This window comes from Cervus elaphus, unplaced genomic scaffold (genome assembly GCF_910594005.1).
Source record: "Cervus elaphus unplaced genomic scaffold, mCerEla1.1, whole genome shotgun sequence".
Classification (NCBI taxonomy): domain Eukaryota; kingdom Metazoa; phylum Chordata; class Mammalia; order Artiodactyla; family Cervidae; genus Cervus; species Cervus elaphus.
The window spans coordinates 36,097-58,507 of NW_025316753.1; positions in this window are offsets into that span (position 1 = coordinate 36,097).

Genomic DNA, 22,411 nt, shown 5'->3' on the forward strand with positions numbered 1-22,411 from the left:
CCAGGTGCTACTCAGGACCCTGTCTCCTGGGCCCCTCCAACCTCGCTGGACAGGTCCTTACACAGTAGTCCTGACCACCCCCACTGCAGCCAAGCTCTCAGGCCTCGAACCCTGGTACCACCTGACCAGGCTCAAACGAGCCCGCCCCCCCCCCCCACCCCGCCCCCCGGCCTTCCAGAAAGAGATCCAGGCTTAGACTCAGGTCAAAAGGCTTCACCAGGACACACATACCAGTCCTCTCTAACGGGGCCCACAAAACTAAAAATCTCCTGGACCCCCTTCCCACCAGCGGCCAAAGAATGACAGGTACCCTCCTATTGCTTGTTCTCCTCAGTCAGACCTACGGGGGATTTGATGACCTGGCTAAGGCGAGGCAAATCCTGGCCAGGCAAATGGGAAAGCCTTGCAACTGCGCCGGGGGGACTCTCTCCCAATATCCTGAGGGAAGGGTCAGGCACGTCCAATCAGTCAACTGCGGGGACAAAATGGCTTACAACTTTATAGGGTCGGGATACGAGTCTTCCTCAAATGGATACTCACACATTGGAAAAGCCAATTCATGGCAATGCGTTAACGCCATCCAGACCCCAGAACCCCTGCCCCCAGGTCAGCTCAAGAACTGCTTTTGCTTAGAATACCAGGAAACTCTCCACTCTCTATGCTACCTTAAAGAACAGGCAGGCCAAAGCAGGGGCCCAAAAAATAAGACTTATTGGACTGCAACACAAACAGGACACTTCCCGGGTACATCGGGCCCAGGCCCTTCCTCACCTGCGTGCCCAAATAAGGCAAGTAAAGAGGTCTGCTGGAACCTAAAGGCACCCATACACGTCTCAGATGGAGGAGGGGTCCAGGATATGGCACGAAGGGAACAAGCCCAACAAAGACTCCAAGAAGTAATGGACCATTACTTTCCAAAAGTCCATTACCATCCCTTGGCCCTGCCTGATCGGCGGAGCCCTCTACAACTAGACCCAGCAACTACAAACTTAATACAGCTAACATGGAACACCCTAAATCAGTCCAGCCCTGAGTGGGCCCAAGATTGCTGGATATGCCTAGCCATAGGAACTCCTCGCCCGCTAGCCGTGCCGGCCAACCTCTCCCAACCAGTCAACACCTCTGTAGACCCAGCAGCATGTAAAGTGACACCACCCTTGTGGGTACAACCGATAGAAGCCTCAATAGGATACTGCCTAAGAAGCCAAATAACAGACAATGAGACAGCTCTAGACGTGGGGGTGGGAGACTTTGCCAGCTGTACCACAATACAGAACATCACCACCTCAATATGCGCCCCTCATCCCCTGGTCTTTGTCTGTGGAGGAAACCTGGCCTATACTTTCCTCCCTACAAACTGGACTGGAACCTGCATACTCACAGTCCTGCTCCCAGACATTGACCTGATATCAGGAAAAGAACCAGTCCCCATACCCACTCTAGACCACGTGGCCAGGAGAAAAAAGCGAGCTGTCCAAATGGTACCCCTGCTGGTGGGACTGGGCTTATCCACCAGCTTAGCGGCAGGGGCACCAGGGATCGGCCTCTCATAGCACACATACACCAAGCTCTCCCAACAGATCATATCAGATGTCCAACATGTGGCTGACACCATGTTAGAACTTCAGGGGCAAATAGATTCTCTAGCAGAAGTTGTCCTCCAAAATAGACGTGGGCTAGACCTCCTCACCGCCCGAGAGGGAGGCATATGCCTTTTCTTACAGGAAAGATGCTGTTTCTATGCCAACCGCTCCGGAATAGTCTGGACTAAGATTAAAGAACTACAGGACGACCTGGAACAAAGGTGCAGACAGCTCCAGGAAAACCCCTCTGGACCGGACTCAATGGGTCCGAGAAATAGCGCAGGCTGCGACCGGATGGGCCATGATACTAACAGCTTACACTCAACTCCATCAAGAAGACATAGACCCACCTCACAATCCTGCATAAGCTGACCTTTCGTCCCGACTGGCCCTGACCCCCACGTTTCCCCCATTCAGCAGGAAGTAGCCAGAAGACGAATGTCGCCCCTTGTCCTATACCAAAAAGGCCGGGATGAAAGGTCACGCTGACCGCAGGTGGGGAAGCGCCAGTCGGAAAATGCTGACGGAGAAGCCCCCGCCGGAAAGTCCCGGATAAGACATCCACCAATCAACAGCCCGTTGCCAGGCAGAATGATGGACGCGAAGGCGCCAAGACTCCGGCCAATCAAAAACTGACACGAGACCGAAAAGTCCAATCTGCACCCTAGAGCCCGATTCTAACCATATATGGAAAGTTCCTGCCACTTTCGCATCCGCCAGGGTATATAAGTGTCGCCCCCCTTCCGGCGGGTTGCAGACTCCCGCTTTCCCCGCTGCTCGCCCCTGGGAGCTCTGCCCCAGAGCGATTGCCCAACAAAGCCTCTTAACACTCCAGCACCCTCTTCATCTTGCTGCGGCGTTCTTACAACTATAACTACTACAAAGAGCAAAAAGATATACACGAAGATGTAAGGTAGGACATCAAAATAAAAATTATATGTGAGGAAAGAGAGTAAGAAAACACACATCTTTTAGGATATGCTTGAGTTTATATAACTACCAGTCTAAATATAATAGGTATGTTTATGGGATAGCATACTAGAAAACCATGAAAGCTGCAAATCGAAAACATCATGGATTGACAGATATCAAAAAGAAAAAACAAAATGATAATGCAAAACAAAATTAACAAACCACAAAAGAAAAAAAGAGATGAAAGCACCATAGAAAAATAGAAAATCAACCCAAAAAGCAAGATTTAAAATGACAATGAAAGTGAAAATGTAAGTCGCTCAGTCATGTCCAACTCTTTGAGACCCCATGGACTGTATAGTCCATGGAATTCTCTAGGCCAGAATACTGGGGTGGGTAGCCTTTCCCTTCTCCAGAGGATCTCCCCAACCCAGGGATTGAACCCAGGTCTCCCATAATGCAGGCAGATTCTTTACCACCTGAGCCACAAGGGAAGGCGTAAAATGACAATACTTGTCACCAATTACTTTAGTTGTCAATGAACTAAGTTCTCTCATCAAAAAACGTAGAAGCAGATCAAATGATAAAATGAGATCCCACAATAAACTGCATACAATAGACCCATGTTAAGTTGAGAGACACATAGTTTGAAAAGCAGAGAATTAAGGAAGCATTTTCTTGCAAATCTTAATGGGAAGAAAGCAGGTGTAGCAACACTCCTATCACACAAATAGGCTATAACCAAAGTGCCTTAGGAAAGATAAAGAAGAACATTATGCAATGATAAAAGAATCAATAAATGAGAATATGAAACACTTTAACATATATGCATACAACATAGGAGCATCTACATATATAAAGCAAATACTACCAGACACAAAGGGAGAAATTAGTTGCAATGCAATAATAATAGGAGATTTTTACACCCCACCAACATCAACCCACAGATCATTCAGAGAGAAAATCAACAATGCAACAGAGATCCTGAATAATATGATAGACCAATTGGACTTACTTGACTTTTCTTTTCTTTTCTTTTTTTTTGTTTTTTTTTTAGGCATTAAACACACACACACAGACTAAGCAGAGCAGAGTACACATTCTCACAAAGTGTTTGTGGACGTTAGAGGTTGTGGAGAGCGTGTGCCCATCAGACCCAGAAACAACACAGCCAGAAATGTCCCTGAGGACAGCTGGGAACTGGGAGCTGAAGGAAATTGTTGATTCAAGGGGAAGCGCCTGCCCAGTCACCCTGGATCTGTCACTGGTCTTGGGCTCTGAGCACCGCCTGCATCCTTGCAGGGAGGTGTGTGTCTGGACTCACACTGAATCCCCCTCTCTGTGTCTTTCACACGGTAATACACAGCTATGTCCTCGGTGGTCACAGAACTCAGAAGAAGGGAAAACTGGTTCTTATATCCCATCCATTCCACCCTCTTCCATGGAGCCTGGAAAATCTAGTCTCATTACAAACACTGGTGATGGTATGCCCACCAGTTCAGCGTTTCTTTGCCAGCCACCTCCCTTCTCTTGTGATTGTCACTTCACAGTCATTCCTGGAAAATGCTTGTTTATAAGAGAGAGTGTGGCCAACAGCTAGTCTGCAAGAGACGAAAAGAAATGAATTTCAGCTCTGTGCTCCTGATGGGCAGGAGATATACCAACTGGTGAAGATGTAGCAGTTTCTGGCACAAATGTCTTTCTCAGTGACCTGCTGAGTAATTGCAGGAGAAAAAACACAAAGTAGCAGGGAGGCTAAGACCAGCGTTGACCTGAACCAAGGAGACTGCCAGTTAGTTAGTTCAGAAAATTAAGCTTCTTGGGAATCAACAAAGAATTGCAATTTGGGGTCTGCAACAATGGGAAACACATGAAAACTTCCAGCAGCGATGCAGAAGCAAATATTTATTGAGAGAAAAGGAAGTTTTGAGGGCTATAGCATACTCAGAGTCCGTGCTTTTTCACCAGCTTATTTTGACAAGCTCTTACTGAGTGAGGTTTTGTAAGGAAAATAGAGGCGTTGTCCTTTCTGTCGGTTTCTGCTATCATTGTCAGGCATAAGAGCTCCCCCTTCTGGTCTTCTAGTTTGACAAAGTTGAAGTTCCTGTTTGTTTTATCTTACTGATTTTATTAACTTTTTTCCATTTCCCCCTTTTGCTTCAGATTTTCTCTGGAAGTTTACCTGATCAATAGATTTTCCAGTTTCAGTGGCTGTTTCTGAAAGCCAGTAAGGACCTTTCGTGGCTGTAGTGCTTTATTGATGGGAAAAAGTTCACAATTTGGACTCTCTCTGGTGAAGTTGAAGTCATTTTTATGACAATATATTTTGCATATATTAATATTGTTTGAAAAATTACAGGTAAAAGAATTCTAGACCTAAAGTAAATGAAATTTTTGATATATGCATCATGTGTTTTAAATCTATTTGTTACATGTGAGCTGAATTATCATTCCAAATCAAAATTCTGAAGCAGTTATTTTCTATACACCCACAGGGGCGAAGTTGTAAATATTAAGACAATAACGTCTGCTTTGGCCCAGCCTTGTTCCTCATGATTCTGGTTGGACAAAACCAGAGCTGGCCTAAGGCTGCACATTCCATGCAGACAATGTAGAGCTCCCTCCCTAGTCCCAGGTCTCTGCCAAGACCTCCCCAACCCCATTCTCCTGTTGGCTCCATGCTCAGCTCCCTCACTGCTCACATCCCAAAAATACACATAGAGGAGTGTGTACTGGTGTCTCTGAGTGCACAGAACTTCAGAGGGTTTTTGTATTTCACTTTACCACTTAGAGTAATTTAAGCCCAGCAATATGCCTTCTGCAGTTCAGCATTTTAGTGATATTTGACCAGATACCAGGTCTTTCTAATGGTTTATTCTTTCTTTCTCTCCTTTCTTTCTGTGGCAGCATTGTGTCCTAGTTGTCATGTGGCTCTCCAATTCGACGTGCAGGTTCTCCACTTGTAGGGTGGGCTCTGCTTTCTAGCTGCAGTGTGCAGGCTTCGTCGCCCCTTGGCATGTGGGATGTTACCTTTGTGACCGGGGATGCACCTATATCCCCTGCATTGGAAGGCAGACTCTTAGCCACTGGACTCCCAAGAAGTCCTCCGATATAAGGTTTTAATTCAGAGTTCCTCATCATTATCAGTATTTGAGGCTAGATATTCCTGTGCTGTGGGTGCTGTCCTGTGCATTGTAGGATGTCTGGAAGCACCCATGGACTTTCCCAACTAGATTACTAGGTACTTATAGCACCTCTCCCATGTGTTAGAAACAATCTTGTCTTCAAACTTTGACAAATGTACCCTGGGGGACAATATCACTCTGGTGATACCTTGACATCATTTCCATATGTTTAACATTAGTCTGACTATTCAAGTGAAAAATGCTGCCTTAAACAGGACAGGACTGGACTCCAGAAAAACAGGACTTGCAGATCTTTGTGATAGTGGAGGAAAGATTTGAAGTTCAACAGTAGAACCATTCATGCCATGAAATGTTTATAAATTGTATGGTTTATTTACCAATTTATAAACTTATTTTATTAGATACTAGATAACTAATAACTTGGGTGGTCACCTAAATTTAAAAACAAGTTGTCATGAAGAAGTAATTCTATGCAGCTGGTTCTATGATTGATGGGGCAACACAGGCATGACTGAATCCATGAAAAACGACTCAAGTTCAGAAACACTTGGGGAAGGAGAAACTATGAGACACCCACTTCACGGACATCACCCCATAATTCCACATGCCTCAGACCTTAGAGATGCTCACAGATGGGAGATGCCAGCAAGAAGAGAAACAAACAGAATAACTTCATGTGCTTTTTGATTAAACATTTGACTTTCAGAGAATTATGGCAGTGAAGACAGACAAAAACACTGATTTTGAATGTGACAAGGACCACTTGACTATATTAGTCAGGCTTTTTGAAATACTTTACTTGTCCATCTTTGCCTGGTTTTGAGGCAAAGTTGGGTTAGTGAGAATTCTTACCCTTGACTTCTGATCACCCTCAATCTTTAATGCAATTCTTTACACCTACCTTCTTCCAGGTGAAATAGTATCATATGATCGCCTTTACCAAGAATTCTCTGAAGACAGTCTAGCCAGATCCCCCTGAACTAGAAGTCTTCTCATAGTCATTTCCCATCTAGTCTACTTACCAATGTTTTTAGCAGTAAATCTCTGTCTTACCATCTTTATTTGGCATTGAGCGAAGTTTCAAGGCTGCCTCAAATAACAAAAGTGAGATTTTCAATCCTTGTTTCAAAATCATATTCATATTTGACATTAGTTTCAAGATCACATCCCCAGAAGTATAATTTGTACATAAATGAAGCTTATCTGTCATTGATGTTTTCTATTTAAGTCAACACACAGCATCATGTGCTTAGGGACTCTAGTCTGTACTTCAGGATATGATGGATCTGCTATAAAGAGGCAAACTGTCAAGGAATAGCATAGCAATTTAAAAAATATAGCATTAATTGACCATGAATGACACTAATTTACATAATAGGAGTTGAAACAAGAAGGCATAAATTTGAGTGACTTCAGGAGGAAATGTATGTGTGATTTGGTGTGGTTTTAGTACTGGCCGCGTTGTAAATGTCCATGAAAAACAGTCAATAAAATAAGCATTTTCCTTTTGGAAGGCACATACCGAGTGCCTGAATTTAAAAATATGAAATCTGTGAGCAATGAGGTCATTGCATGTGTGGTATTGGGCCCTCTGTCATCAGAGCCTATCCCACTGCAAGCTGAAGGATTCAGACACTTTGTGCCCTTGACAGAAAGCTGCAGGCAGCGGCTCTTCCTTTCACATCTGCAAAAACAAAGAATAGCAGTAGCTTGTACATGTTTTACAATCCCCTGGGCCTTCTCCGGACAGTCACCAGGTTCAAGAATTTCTTGATAACTTTGATAACTATGATACCTTTGAACTTTGAACTATGATAACTATGAACTTTGATAACTACGGTGTTGTTGGAACTCCTTCAAGAAATAGAAGAAAATTCATAAATAACAATATCGTTTTCTGGAAGAAAAACAAACCCCAGTAACGACAGACTAGCATAGAGCAGAGGGCCTCTGGTAGAGATGAGGGCAGGAGAGTTAATGCGGGGGTTCTAACCACAAACTCCCCCAGCCCCCGTGCAGCTGCTCCTGGGCTCAGCATTGTACTCGGTGGGTCCTGAGTGCCCCCTGGTGGTCACGGAGCCCCACGCAGGGAGGCTGGTGTCTGGGCTCACGCTGCCTCCCCCGCACTGTGTGTCTTGCGCGGTGATATATGGTCGTGTCCTCTGCTCTCAGGTTGTTCCTTTGCAGAGAGCTGTGTTCTTGGAACTGTCTCTGGAATTGGTGAATCGGCCCTTCACAGAGTCTGCATGGTAGGTGCTGCCACTACCAGGATAGATAGATCCAACTTACTCCAGGCCCTCCCTTGGATGCTGGCGGGCCCAGGCCATGCAGTAATGACTGAAGGTGTGTTCAAAGGCTGCGCAGGAGAGTCTCAGTCACCCCTCCCCTCTCCGCGCTGCACCAAGCAGACTCCACCAGCTCTTCCTCACACAGGACACCTGCAAACTCGGAGACATCCTGGTCACGAGGCTGTCACACACCCACTGATTCCCTCACTCACATCCACTGTCATCCTCGGGATCTCTTGTTCTCCATCAATCACCTTGTAAAATCATGACAAGGACAACCCCGCCCAGTCCAAGGTCCATGCTGAGTGGTCTGTGTGCAGTCCTGATCCCTGAATGGGAGCACCTGGATCCCGGGGCTGGGGCTCCACTCCCAGAGCTGCAGGGTCAGGGCTGGGCAGGTTTTCATCAGCAGACGAAGAATGCTATTTGCATGTCTCCTGACTATGTAGCTGGATGTGGGTTTGGACACTGACAGAGGAGGAAGTGCCCCATTGCACCTGTGAGTATACTGGGTAGTGCATTGGCAGTGACAAGATTTGGCAAGACATTGTTCTATTACGTGGCCATATCTTGGGAGAACTTCAAAGCTCATCAATTTTTTTCATTTTTGCACACATAAATAAATAAAGCATTTAGGTTTGAATGTTAATTCATTTGCATGCATCACATGTAAAATCACAAGCAGAATCATCAAGGACTGTGCAATGTATCCAAGAGGCTGTATCTAGTAGGTGTGAGCCCTAGTGCCTGGGCTTGTGATACTCACCCTGGACCAAAGTTTTCCCCTGAACCTGCTCCATGACAGAGTGGGATATGCCTAGAGAGGTCTGCAGGACCCTTTCTTGTAGTGAGAACATGTGAGAGCCTGTTGCATTCTAGTGTTTCCTGGAGAATGTCTGGTGACCCAGGGTTCACACAGGTGCATTTTTAGGACATTTGCATTTGAATATATGACATACCTGCTCATCCAGACAATCACAACAGTGAGCAAACCCTTCTCACCAAATGTCCCCCTCTGGACCCTCTGTGAGTCCTCTTCCCTTGCCCCCCACTCCCTCCTCCTACCCCATATCAGGTGAATCATCATGCTCATGACCTCACTTCACATTTGTTTTTATTTCTGGAATTTAATGAGTGGGATGTGAAGCATGCACTTTAGTGGAGGGAAGAAACCGAGTGTGGGAACAAGAGTTATCCTGACACCTTCAATCATTCCTGATGAGAAATGAGTCTGGATGGGGATGTGACAGAGAACTCCGTTGGAAATTAAAATTATTTGTAGACCACTGGTTTTCTTCTCTATGTCCCTCAAGAATCCAGTAAAATCAAGTTTTCTTGTATAAAATGCGTGCAGTGTGCTGGCCCGTCTGGGATTCCTGTTGAGGTCTGTCTTTTGAGTCTGACTGGAAGAGACCCCCTGTGTTCCCTGGCCCTCCTCATATCTCACCTGGTGACACTGACAGTCGTTTCTCCCTCCATAGGTGACCCTGTGGCCTTGGTGAGGTGAGAACGTGTCCTCATGACCCTGTGGCCTTTGGTGAGGTGAGAACGTGTCCTCATGACCCTGTGGCCTTTGGTGAGGTGAGAACGTGTCCTCATGACACTGTGGCTCTGGTGAGGTGAGAACGTGTCCTCCTATTACAGCAAAGGTTCTAAATTTGAGTTGTTGGCAATTAGTTATAACTATAGGGGGCTCCATGGAAAATAGAGATGGAGAGGAAACCACAGACTGTGGCAGGAGAGCAGACTCATCCTCCACATGTAGCTGGTGCTGAGGCTGGACCCGGTGCACGCTGAGGGTGCCCTGGGGGTCCTGAGGGCCCTGAGGGCCCTGAAATCAGCCCCTCCTGCCTCCCTGCAGGAAGGTGTGTGTCTGGGCTCACACGCCTGTGTGTCTCACCCAGTACTACATGGCTGTTCCCTTGGTGACCACGGAGCTCAGTGGCAGAGATCACTGCTTCTTGGATGTGTTCCGGGATATGGAGGTGCGGCTCTCGAGAGACGTTTGTAGTGAGTGTCCCTGTGTTGTATATTTCCCCATCCACAGCAGCTCTACCCTGGCACCAGACAGAAAAAGCTGCAGTCATGTCCACTGGTGATGGAGTAACCAGAGCTATGAATAGCACAGGTGAGGAAACGTGTCCGCTAGAGCTTCACTAGTCCTAGGCAGGATCTGCAGCTCCCCCTGAGAGAAGACACCTGGGGACAAGGAGAATCAGGCTTTGTCAGTTACCCCAGTCACAGCCATCCCCACAAACCCATGTCTGCCCTCACCTTGAGGAGCTGTCACCAGGAAGAGGAGAAGACCCCATCTGCTCTGGAAGAAGCCTCATCTTCTTCGCGACCACGCTCTGCCTTCCCTGAGACCTCAGCCCTGCGTGAGGGAGAGCAGTGAGCTCCCACTGCCCAGGGTTGGATTTTACCCTGGGGCTTGAAGAGGAATTTCATTTAAGAGCTCTATCCCTGAAAATCCAGGGAGGCCAAGGTCACACTAGCCCTGGTCATCCCAGGATCCCCACGGGAGCCTTCTGAATTTACATGGCTGGAAAGCATAGGGTGGGAAAGCACTGGGCCTACCAGATGGGTTGGAGACAGATCCCAGGGCAGGTCCACTTTTCTGAGCCCAGAGTCTCTGTCCTCCATAGCCCCCCTGCTGCCCACCTCCCATCTCAGCTCAGCTCCCCTTCTTCTCAGGTGGAAATGGAGAAGTCCTCCTGAAGACCTCTGTATTTCCCCATATGAATGATCCAGATAAGCTCAGAATGGAGTGTGGACTTTAAGAAAGTTGAGGTCAGATGGAATCACCCTGACTGATCTCACTAGGCTTGTATGTGTGTTTGTTGAGTAACTCAAAGAACTGGCCATCATATAAGTGTGACTTATATAAGGGTGGCATCATATAAGTGACTCAGTCATATCTGACTCTTTGGGAGCACATGGACTGCAGAAAGTCAGGCTCCCTGTCCTTCAACAAGTCCTGGAGCTTGCTCAAAGTAATATCCATGGAGTTGGTCATGCCATCCAACCATCTCATCCTCTGTCATCCCCTTCTCCTCCTGCCTTCAATATTTCCCAGCATCAGGGTCTTCTCCAATGGATCAGTTCTTTGCATCAGTTTGCCAAAGTGATGGAGTTTTAGCTTCAGCAACAGCCCTTCCAATGTAGGTTCTGGACTGATTTCCTTTAGTATTGACTGGTTTGATCTTCTTGCAGTCCAAGGAACTCTTAACAGTCCTTAAGACTCTTAAGAGTCTTCTCCAACACCACAGTTCAAAAGCATCAATTCTTCTGCACCTAGCTTTCCTTGTGGTCCAAATCTCCCATCCATACATGGCTACTGGGAAAACCATAGCTTTGACTAGATGAACCTTTGTTGGCAAAGTAATGTCTCTGCTTTTTAGGACGTGGCCTAGTTTGGTCATAGATTTTCTTCCAAAGAGCAAGTGTGTTTTAATTCTGTATATGCAGTCACCATCTGCATTGATTTTGGAGTCCAAAAAAATAAAGCCTGTCATGGGTTCCATTTTTTCCTCATCTAGTTGCCATGAAGTGATGGGACTAGGTGCCATGGTCTTCATTTTTGGAACGTTGAGTTTTAAACCGCCATTTTCACTCTCCTCTTTCACCTTCATCAAGGGGCTCTTTAGTTCTTCACTTTCTGCCGTAAGGGTGGTGTATCTGGATATCTGAAGTTATTGATATTTCTCCCAGAAATCTTGATTACAGCTTGTGCTTCATCCAGCCTGATATTTCATATGATCTACTCTACATATACATTAATTAAGCAGGGTGACAACACACAGCCTGGATGTACTCCTTTCCTGATTTGGAACCAGTCTCTTGTTTCATGTCCAGATCTATCTGTTGCTTCTTGACATGCATACAGATTTCTCAGGAGACACATAAGGTGGTCTGGTATTCCCATTACTTTAAGAATGTTCCACAGTTTTTTGTGATCCACATGGTTAAAGTCTTTGGTATAGTCAGTGAAGCAGAAGTAGATGGCTTTCTGGAACTCTCTTCTCCTTTTGTGCAGTGTATGTTGGCAATTTAATGTCTGGCTCATCTGCCTTTTCTAAATCCAGCCTGAACATCTGGAAATTCTCCATTCATATATTGTTGAAGCCTAGCTTGGAGAAGTTTGAGCATTACTTTACTAGCACGTTAGATGAGTGCAATTGTGTGGTAATGGGAACTTTCTTTGGCATTGCCTTTCTTTGGGATTGGAATGAAAATTGGTCTTTTCCAGTCCTGTGGCCACTGCTGAGTTTTACAAATATGCTGGTATATTTTGTGCAGCACTTTCACAGCATCATCTTTTAGGACTTGAAATAGTTCAAGTGGAATTCCATCACCTCCACTAGCTATGTTTGTAATGATGCTTCCTAACTCCCACTTGACTTCTGACTCCAGGATGTCTGGCTCTAGGTGAGTGGTCACACCATTGTGGTTATCTGGGTCATTAATATACTTTTTGTATACTTCTTGTGTGTATTCTTGCCACCTCTTCTTAATATCTTCTGCTTCTATTACATCCATACCTTTTCTGTCCTTTATTCTGCCCATTTCTGCATGAAATATTCCCTTGTTATCTCTAATTTTCTTGAAGAAATCTCTAGTCTTTCCCATTCTATTATTTTCCTCTTGTTTCTTTGTGTTGATGACTGAGGAAGGCGTTCTTATTTCTCTTTACTATTCTTTGGAACTGCATTCAGATGAAGAGTGCATATATAAAAATGCATATTTAAATGTCTATATAAGTACACAAAGTGATGATATTTATATTAAGGTGCCAATAAACCTAGCATATAGGTGAATTTGCAATACAGAATCTGTCAATTATGATAAACATTGAATATGCAGCCCTGGGGATCTCTGATACTAGAGTCTTTAACACTGCATGCTGCAGATTCTAACTGCAGTTTGACTGTAAGAAGGAGGGTAAGTGGCTTCTTCATGTACAAAAACAAAAAAATTAAAAATTTTTAAATATCTCATCTTTTCTTTCAGGATAATTAACAGTTTTGAAATTATGGTGAGACTCAACTGTTTTACTGAATTCCTTAGAAAAAAGAAAAATGATGCAGAAAAAAATTTTAGCTGTTGAGTAATATGTGTGTCAGTTGGTTCAGTTCAGTCGCTCAGGTGTGTCTGACTATTTGTGACCCCATGAACTGCAGCACACCAGGCTGCCCTGTCCATCAACAACTCCTGAGCCTGCTCAACCTCATGTCCATCGAGTCGGTGATGCCATTCAACCATCTCATCCTTTGTTGTCCCCTTCTTCTCTTGCCTTTAATCTTTCCCAGGATCAGGGTATTTAAAAATGAGTCAGTTCTTTGCATCAGGTGACCAAATTATTGGAGTTTCAGATTCAACATCAGTCCTTCCAATGATTATTCAGGACTGATTTCCTTTAGGATGCAGTGGTTGGATCTCCCTGCTGTCCAAGGAACTCTCAAGAGTCTTCTCCAATACCGCAGCTCAACATCGATTTTTTTGGTTCCCAGTTTACTTTACGGTCCAAATCTCCCATCCTCACATGGCTACAGAAAAGCCATAGCTTTGACTTAGACGGACCTTTGTTGGCAAAGTAATGTCTCTGCTTTTTCATATGTTGTCTAGCTTGGTCATAAATTTTCTTCCAAGGAGTAAGTGTCTTTTAATTTCATGGCTGCAGTCATCATCTGCAGGGATTTTGGAGCCCCCCAAAATAAAGTCTGTCACTGTTCCCATTTTTTCCCCTTCTATTTGTCATGAAGTGATGGGACCAAATGCCATGATCTTAATTTTCCAGAATGTTGTTTTGAGTCAACTTTTTCACTCTTCTCTATACCTTTCATCAAGAGGCTCTTTAGTTCTTCTCTTTCTGCCATAGAGTTGGTGTCATTAGTATACTTTGTGTGTGTGTGTGTGTGTATAAAAGTATCCCTACTTCAATGAAAATTAGAATCAGTAGGGAGAGAACAAGATGGCAGAGGAGTAGGTGGAGGTGGAGCATGTCTCTATCCACCCATACATCAGGAATACACCTTCTGAAAAAGAAGTGCATGCAGAACATCTGCTGAGATGGACAGGAGTACCTGACCAACAGAAAAGATATATAGACCCACGCAAAATTCAGTAGGATGAAGGAACTAGGGGGAAAAACAGGAGTGTTCATAGGACTGGGTCTGCCCTCAGCAGGTGGGGGAACTGAAGCAGGGGTCTGCTCTCCACATTAGGGCAATTGTCTGAGTCAAAGAGGAACATTTAAGGCTGAGAGTGAAACAACTGATCTGTGACAGCCTAATTGAAAGAGAATCAGGCAGTCCTTGCCACAGCCATACATACACTGGGCAGGGAAGCAGGTCCCCTGGAAGGTGCAGTGGCTGGGAGCTGGACTATAGGGATTGTGGATCAATCCCAGGGCGAGGGCTGCTGTTGACGGCAGAGAGTCGGATTGAGGGGCTGTAAGGGAAGAGATTATGGTGGAAGTGCCTGTGGAGGAAAGCTGGGCAGCCAGAGAAGCAAAGTGATACTGCTGAGTCACGTGTAAGGTGTGGAGCCATAACCAAAGCCTCTCTTTCCCCAGACACCAGTATTGGCTGCTGAATAATAGAGAGGGTGGTCCATCAAGCGCCTGACACACCGATCTACAGAGTAGGACCCTAGGCAGGGGGATCCCTCTATCTGACTGAAAAGCTGAACAACAGAGAAGAGCCCTAGGCAAGGGAGCCCTCTAAGTGCCTGAACGGGTGGAGCTATGGAGAAAGACTGGCCAAAGAGGCCTTCTGATCAGAAGCTACAAGACACTCAAAATAAGACTCTGGTAGGGCCATAACTCCTGCGGTGGATGCAGTCTGTGTCCCTGCACACTCGGAGCTGCCAGGATCCCCACAAGCCAAGCAGCTCTGCCACCTTCATGCCCAGCTCTCACTGGGGCAGAGCTGCCACAGACAAAAGAACTCTGGGATCTCTACATGCAGGGTTGCTTCAGTAGTGTCCGACTCTTTGTGACCCTGTAGACTGTGGCCTGCCAGGCTTGTCTGTCAGGGAGGGGGTTTCTCCAGGCAAGAATCCTGGAGTGTTTTGGCCAATACTGGCTGCCATACCCTTCTAGAGCACTATATTTCCTGCTACCCTAGCTGCCAACTCCCCTGAGTACCTGGTGCGGCCAGAACCCCTGCAACCCAAGTGGCTGCACCACCTCCACACCTGGCCCTCACAGGGGCAAGCCCAAGTCCTCCAGGGCAGCCTCAGGAGCAAACCCCAGTGGACGACCCACATGCAGAGGTGGAAATAAAACCACAGTTGAAACCCAGGGGTAGTGTGAGTAAGGAAGAAGACCCAGAAACTTCTCACCAGCTGTACAACCTGCAGATTAAATCCACATGATCAACTAGGCAGACTCTGTGTCTATGGAATATATAAAAGGTCATTGAGAGATCCCGCAAAAGAAAATGCACTAGTTCTGATAGCTGTGAACACTGGAGGCAAGAACATAGAGGAGTAGTACCAGATTAGGATCCGAGCTGCCCCCACAGCAGGTCCGGAGATCAGCAGTGTCGGAGCGCATCCTAGGTATTGAGGACACCCAGCAAGGGAAAGGACTCTGATAGAAGTGACTCAAGAAAAGCGTCTGTTATTCTTATGCTTACACTCGATCTATAGATTCTTTTAGATTTTTTTTTCTTTTTCTTTTGTTTTCCTCTCTGCTGTAGTTGTTGATTTTATCAGCGCTATGAAATCTAATTAACCTTTTAAGCTCCCCACTCCCCTTTTTTTTGCAGTCACATTTTTTATTGTTGTTATAAATTTCTGCTTCTATGTTCAGCTCTAGCTGTTCTAGGGAATTTTCCTTTTATTCTCTCTCTTTTTAATTTTAATTTTTTAAACCTATTATTTTTTCTACATTTATCCGTTTGTTTGCTTTTCCTACTGTTCTTTTCCCCTTGCAGTTAATCTTTAGTGTATATAAAACTTCTTTATCTACCTCTATTTAACTTTGCTTATCTATTCATTCTTTCTTTTATTTCCCCTCAAAATACTTGTTAGTTCTATTTTCATTGCTCTATTCCACATTTGGCACCTTGCTTTAGTTTTGTTTTCCAGTTTGTGCTTTAGTTAGTTTTGTTCTTAACTGGTAAACATAGTTTTTTAATTCCTTTGTTCTCCAGGTCAACCTATGGTACTCTATTTTTGTTGGATTGTTTTGACTTTGCTCATGGATATATATGTATATGTGTCTATTCCATCATTTTAATTATTATTTGCCTGATTTTGTAACTGCCATTTTTCTGGGGTTCATACTTGGTTTCTCGTTTTTGGATATTTGTTTTAATCTCACTTAATGCCGTAATGAACCACTTGTGGAATCTTTGTTCCTGATGAGAGATCAGGCCCCGAGCCTTTGGAGTGGAAGCACTGACTCCAAGACCCTAGAATACAGAGAACTAAGCCTAGGGAGTATCAGATAGTGAGAACTCACACAAAGGAGACCACTTGAATACAAGACCTGGCATCACCCAACCACCAGTAGCAGGACCCCTCATCTAAACAACAAGCAGAACAAAAATACAAGCCAAGTCATCAGCAGACAGGATTACCACCTCACTCAGCTTTGCCCATCAGAGGTAAAACAAACAAACAAAAACTCAGCACAAGTAGTACCCTATATGAATCTCACACAAACCACTGGACCGACCTTAGGAGGGCAGAAACCAAAAGGAAGAAAAATTCAACCTTGAAACCTGGTAAAAGGAAACGTCAAATATGATAAATTAAAAAAATATTAATGAAAAGATAGAGAAATACTACACAGATGAAAGAACAAGCTAGAAACACAGAATTCCAAATAAATGAAGAGGAAATAGGCAAACTAGCTGAAAAGGAATTCAGAATAATGATAGTAAAGATGATCAAAACCTTGAAAACCAAATGGAAAAAATGCAAGAAGCAATTAACGACTTAGAAAGTAAACATGCAAATGACCCAATTATTGAAATTAAAAATACTGTAGAAGAAATCAATAGCAGAGTATCTGAAGCAGACGAACGAATCAATGAGTTGAAAGATAAAATGGTGGAAATAACTTTTGAAGAGCAAAATAAGGAAAAAAGAATAAAGAGAAATAAGGATAGTCCCAGAGTCCTCTGGGAGAATCTCAAATGCACCAATATTCGAATTATAGGAGTCCCCTAAGCAGAAGAGAAAAAGAAAGGGTATAAGAAAATTTTTGAAGAGATTATTGTTGAAAAGTTCCCCAATATGGGAAAGGAAATATTCAATCAAACCCAATAGGCACCAAGAGTCCCATACAGGATAAACCCAAGGAGAAACACCCCAAGACACATATTAATCAAACCAGCAAAGACTAAACACAAAGTAAGGCTACTAAAAGCAGCAAGGGAGAAGCAACAAGTAAGATACAAGGGAAACCCAGTATGCGTAACAGCTGATCTTTCAGCAGAAACTCTGCAGACCAGGAGGGAATGGCAGGATATATTGAAAGTACTGAAAGGAAAAATCTATAGCCAAGATTACTGGACCCGGCAAGGATCTCATTCAAAGTTGATGGGAAAATAAAAAGCTTTTCAGACAAGCAAAAGTTAAGAAGATTCATCACTACGAAACCAGCTGTACAGCAAATTTTGTGGGGACTTGTACAGTCAAGGAATACAGGGGAGATAGAAGGTCTACACAGTGAGCCACAAGCAGCTAAGGAAACGGCAACAGGAACATACATGCCAATAATCACTTTAAGTGTAAATAGACTAAATGCTCCAGCCAGAAGACACCGTCGGAGAACAGATATGAAAATAAGACCCATATACAGTCTGTCTATAAGAAACTCACTCCAGACCCAAAGACACACATAAACTGAAAGTGAGAGGATGGAAAAATATATTCTATACAAATGGGAGGCAAAAGAAAGCTGGAGTAGCAATCCTCATATCAGACAATGTAGGCCTTAAAATAAAGAAGATTACAAGAGATAAGGAAGGACACTGCATAATGATCAAGACATCACTCCAAGAGGAAGACATAACAATTGTAAATATCTATGCGCCCAACATAGGAGCACCTCAATACTTAAGACAAACACTAACAGACATAAAAGGAGAAACTGACAGGAACACAATAATAGTAGGAGACTTTAACACCCCTCTTACACCAATGGACAGATCATCAAAATAGGAAATCAATAAGGAAACACAAGTCTTATATGATACATTAGAAGAGATGCTGAGATTAGATAGATTATCTTCAGGGCATTCCATCTAAATGCAGAAGAATACACTTTCTTTTCAAGTGCACATGGAACATTCTCCAGGATAGACCATATCTTGGGTCGCAAATCAAACCTCAGTAAATTTAAGAAAATTGAAGTCATATTAAGCATTCTCTGACCACAACGCTGTGAAACTAAATATCGATTACAAGAAAAAACTGTAAGAAACACAAACACATGGAGATTAAACAACACATTTCTAAATAACCAACAGGTTACTGAAGAAATCAAAAGGGAAATCAAAATATTTCTAGAAATAAATGACAATGAAAACACAACTCAAAAGCTATGGGATGCAGCAAAAGCAGTTTTAAGAGGGAAGTTTATAGCAATACAATCCTACCTCAAGGAACAAGAAAAACATCCAACGGACAACCAAACTTTATACGTAAAACAACTGGAAAAAGAAGAGTAAATTATCAGAAGGAAAGAAATCATAAACATCGGAGCAGAAATAATTTAAAAAGAAATGAAAGAAACAATAGTAAAGATTAATAAAACTAAAAGGTGGCTCTTTGAGAAGATAAACAATATTGACAAGCCTTTAGCCAGACTCATCAAGAAATAAGAAAGAAGAATCAAATCAATAAAATAAGAAATGAAAAGGAGAGGCTGCAACAGAGAATGCAGAAATACAAAGGATTATAAGAAACTATTATGACCAAATACATGGCAGTAAAATGGATAACCTGGACGAAATGGACAGATTCTTAGAAACGTTCAATCTTCCAAGACTGAACCAGAAAGAAAAATACATTATTAATAACCCAATTACAAGCACTGAAATTGAAGTTATAATCAATATCTCCCCCAAAACAAAAGCCCAGGATCAGATGGCTTCACAGGAGAATTTTATTAAACATTTCAGTCAGTTCAGTCGCTCAGTCATGTCCGACTCTTTGCAACCCCATGAATCGCAGCACGCCAGGCCTCCCTGTCCATCACCAACTCCCAGAGTTTACTCAAACTCATGCCCATCAAGTCGGTGATGCCATCTAGCCGTCTCATCCTCAGTTGCCCCCTTCTCCTCCGGCCCCCAATCCCTCCCAGCATCAGGGTCTTTTCCAATGAGTCAACTCTTCACATGAGGTGGCCAAAGTACTGGACTTTGAGCTTCAGCATCACTCCTTCCAATGAACACAAGGACTGATCTCCTTTAGGATGGACTGGTTGAATCTCCTTGCAGTCCAAGGGACTCTCAGGAGTCTTCTCCAACACCACAGTTCAAAAGCACCAATTTTTCAGTGCTCAGCTTTCTTCACAGTCCAACTCTCACATCCATACATGACCACTGGAAAAACCATAGCCTTGACCAGACAGACCTTTGTTGGCAAAGTAATGTCTCTGCTTTTTAATATGCTCTCTAGGTTGGTCATAACTTTCCTTCCAAGGAGTAAGCGTCTTCTAATTTCATGGCTGCAGTCACCATCTGCAGTGATTTTGGAGCCCCCGCCCCTCAAAAAAAATGTCTGATACTGTTTCCACTGTCTCCCCATCTATTTCCCATGAGGTGATGGGACCAGATGCGATGATCTCAGTTTTCTGAATGTTAACCTTTAAGCCAACTTTTTCACTCTCCTCTTTCACTTTCATCAAGAGGCTTTTTAGTTCCTCTTTACTCTCTACCATAATGGTGGTGTCATCTGCATATCTGAGGTTATTGATATTTCTCCTGGAAATCTTAATTCCAGCTTGTGCTTCTTCCAGCCCAGCGTTTCTCATGATGTACTCCACATAGAAGTTAAATAAGCAGGGTGACAATATAAAGCCTTGACATACTCCTTTTCCTATTTGGAACCAGCTGTTGTTCCATGTCCAGTTCTAACTGTTGCTTCCTGACCTGCATACAGGTTTCTCAAGAGGCAGGTCAGGTGGTCTGGTATGCCCAGAGAAGAGCTAGTGCCTATCCTTCTAAAACTCTTTCAAAAAATAGCAGCACTTCCAAACTCATTCTACAGGACCACCATCACCCTGATAACAAAACCAGGAAAGACAACACACACACACAAAACTAGAGGCTAATATCACTGATGAACATAGATGTAAAAATCCTCAAGAAAATTTTAGCAAACAGAATTCAGCAACACATCAAAAAGCTCATACACCATCATCAAGTTGGGTTTATTCCAGGAATGCAAGAATTCTTCAATATGTGCAGATAAATCAATGTGATGCATGATATTAACAAACTGAAAGATAAAAACCATATGATTATTTCAATAGATGCAGAAAAAGCCTTTGACAAATCTCAGCATCCATTTATAAGTAAAACTCTTCAAAAATGGACATAGAAGGAACCACTTCAACATACTAAAGGCCATATATGATAAGCCCACAGCAAACATTATTCTCAGTGGTGAAACCCTGAAAGCATTCCCCCTAAGATCAGGCCACTTGATGAATGTGAAAAAAAGAGAGTGAAAAAGTTGGCTTAAAACTTAACATTCAGAAAACTAAGATCATGGCATCTGGTCCCATCTCTTCATGGCAAATAGATGGGGAAGCAGTTGGAACCAGTGACAGACTTTATTTTTTGGGCTACAAATTCACTGCAGATGGTGACTGCAGCCATGAAATTAAAAGGCGCTTGCTCCTTGGAAAAAAAAGTACGGCCAAACTAAACAGCATAGTAAATGGCTGATTCATATCAATGTATGACAAAACCCACTGGAAAAAAAAATAATAATAATAAAAAATTTTTTTAATTAAAAAAAATAAAAAAATAAAAATAAAAACTCAAAAAAAAAAAAAAAAAGCAAAGATATTACTTTGCCAACAATGGTGTGTCTAGTCAAAGCTGTGGTTTTTCCAGTAGTCATGTATAGATGGGAGAGTTGCAGTATAAAGAACCCTGATTCCAAAGAACTGATGCTTTGAACTGTGGTGTTGGAGGAGACTCTTGAGAGTTCCGTAGACTGAAAGGAGATCCAACCAGTGCATCCTAAAGGAAATCAGGCCTGGATATTCATTGGAAAGACTGATGTTGAAGCTGAAACTCTAATACTTTGGCCACCTGATGCAAAGAGCTGACTCATTTGAAAAGACGCTGATGCTGGGAAACATTGAAGGCAGGAGGAGAAGGGAAAGACTGGGGATGAGATGGTTCTGAGGGAGTCAGTTCCTAGGCAGTTTGATGAGAAGGCTGGGGTCCCCAAGGATAGAGTGCTCTGGCGTTCTCGAGGAGGAGATAAGGGGCTGGACTTCTCATGCAGGAGGAAAGGACAAACCTCCCCCCCCCCCCCCCGCCCCCGCCACATTCCTTAGTCTTAGTCACATAAAACATTTTTATCTTTAAGCCTGAAACTGATGATTAGACAACAAACAACTCAGTTTAAACTGTGTGAAAAGGATTCTATAACAACAATGTATCCTGCTTGAGGACAGTTCTTCCTTCCTGAAAACCCTCTGGCTAATCATGTTATCTTAAAATGTAAATTACTGGAGTGGGTTTGGTAAGATCTTTACAACCTCCAGACATTCTTCTGATTCCTGTAATAACTGATTAAAAGGTATATAACTCCATTGCTAACACTAGCGAGGGGGCACTCTTTCTGTCCCTTTCTGATGTCTATGTCAGAAGCTTTCTCTATCTCTTTTATAATTTAATAAAAGTTTATTACACCAAAGCTCTGAGCCATCAAGCCTCGTCTCTGGCCACGGATTGATTTCTTCTCCTCCAGAGGCCAAGAATCCCAGCTTCTTTCATGGTTCAGCAGCCTTTCAGTTGGGTGGCATCACTGACTCATTGGACATGAGTTTGAGTAAACTCCAGGAGTTGGTGGTGGACAGGGAGGCCTGGCATGCTGCAATCCAGGGGGTCACAAAGAGTCTGACATGACTGAGTGCCTCAAATGAACTGGAGATCTGGAACAAGACAAGCGTGCCCTCTTTCACCACTGTTATTCAACATAGTTCTGGAAGTCCTAGCTACAGCAATCAGAGAAGAAAAAAAATAAAAGGAATCTAGATGGTAAAAGAAGAAGTAAAGTTCTCACTGTTTTCAGATGGCATGATGCTGTCCATAGGAAACCCTAAAGATAGTATCAGAAAATTATGACAGCAAACTAGTGAATTTAGCAAAGTTGCAGGATACAAAATGAATATACAGAAATCACTTGCATTTCTATATAGTAACAATGAAAACTCAGAGAAATTAAGGAATCAATTCCATTCACCATTGCAACAAAAAGAATTAAATATCTAGGAATA